The 1,467-nt window shown below is 47.1% G+C and overlaps 1 long non-coding RNA gene across 1 annotated transcript in view; it reads right to left on the bottom strand.

Moving 5' to 3' along the window:
- Positions 1–258: 258 nt before the first annotated feature.
- Gm52059 overlaps positions 259–1,467 on the bottom strand; it is a 3,475-nt gene continuing 2,266 nt past the window's right edge. The window contains exon 2 of the long non-coding RNA XR_003950689.1: positions 259–1,369. This is a non-coding gene — a long non-coding RNA (predicted gene, 52059). The remainder of the gene's footprint in view (positions 1,370–1,467) is intronic.

Below are 1,467 nucleotides of genomic sequence, written 5' to 3'. Positions count from 1 at the left end.
TCCAGCCGCATATGTAGCAGAGTTTGGCCTTGTCAGGCATCAATAGGAGAAGCAGCCCTTGGTCCAGTGAAGGCATGATGCCCCAGTGTATGGGGAATTTGAGGGCAGGGAGGTGGGAGTGGGTGGGTGGGTGAAGGAACACCCTCATAGAAGCAGGGGTGGGGGGAGGGGATAGAGTTGGGAGGGGTGGAAACCAGGAAAGGGGATAACATTTGAAATGTAAATAAAGAAAATATCCAATTTTTAAAAATGACTGGAAAGAAGTATTCCTAGAAAAAGCTCACTGCATCTTAAATCTTTATTGTAAATGTCTTTTTTAAAGATTTATTTATTTATTTTATGTATATGAGTACACTGTAGCGGTCTTCAGACACTCCAGAAGAGGGCATCAGATCCCATTGAGGTGATTGTGAGCCACCACGTGGTTGCTGGGAATAGAACTCAGGACCTCTAGAAGAGCAGTCAGTGCTCTTAACCACTGAGCCATCTCTCCAGCCCCTGTAAACATCTCTTAATGCAGTTCCTTTTTAAACTGTCTGCTGACGGCAGCATGGCTCCTTGATTGGCAGCTGTGAACCGTTCCTGCTTGGCTGGCCACAACAGCAGTGTCCTGGGATGAATCTTAGTAACTACCTCGGGACAGACAGAGACAAAAGCTGACGGAGCTGCTGTCATCATCTTTGTGGTTCTTGAGTCCACCAAGACCGTGAACAATATCCGGCCACTCCTGGAGGACTCACAGAGGATGCAATCTCGGTTTCAGCAGCAGTGTTCTCACAGAGACCACGGGAGTTGTCAATCAAGCAGCCATCCCCTTCAGCTGTTCCACAAGCTGCCATCAGGACAGTCACAGCTGTGGACTGTTTAAAAAGACCCTCTAGGCTGTCCAAGGAAGTCTTAGAGCTACTCTTTCTCTTTAAAGACTCCTTTCTGGTGGTGGAAATCACCAACTGTCATGGCCACCTCCATGCTTTGTCTCAGGAGGTTCTGATTTGGCCATGACTAGTTCAGATGACCCTAGACCCACCCCAGGAAACCCACTCACAAGCACTGCAGACCACAGTGGACAGTCTTCAACATTATTGAGGAGGAGAATTTCTACCACACACTACATCTAATGTTGATGTATCACTAATAGGAGCACTCTCATCTTCCAAGCAGTAGGTCCTCACGATATAGCTTAAGCTCCAACAACGCCTCCTCCAAGTAGTTTTTGTACTGACTCCTGGGCTTTTGCCAGGAGCAGAGTGTGGTGTGCTCACTACACAAAGAACAGTCAACTTCCAGTGTAGTCAGCCTTAGTAGAGCCCAAGAGATAGAAGATGTGTTGCAGAGAGCATCCAGGTGCAGAAACAGCAAAGAGCTGAGCCTACGAAAGACAATAAGAGGTAAAAATAAGACCAGAGTCAATGGTGAGCACAGTACAGAAGGTGAGGGACCACAAACAGCCAAGGATGTAAATAAATA

This window comes from Mus musculus, chromosome 13 (genome assembly GCF_000001635.26).
Source record: "Mus musculus strain C57BL/6J chromosome 13, GRCm38.p6 C57BL/6J".
Lineage (NCBI taxonomy): Eukaryota > Metazoa > Chordata > Mammalia > Rodentia > Muridae > Mus > Mus musculus.
The sequence above is the reverse complement of the archived record's forward strand: the minus strand, read 5'-3'. Positions and strand labels throughout refer to the sequence as shown.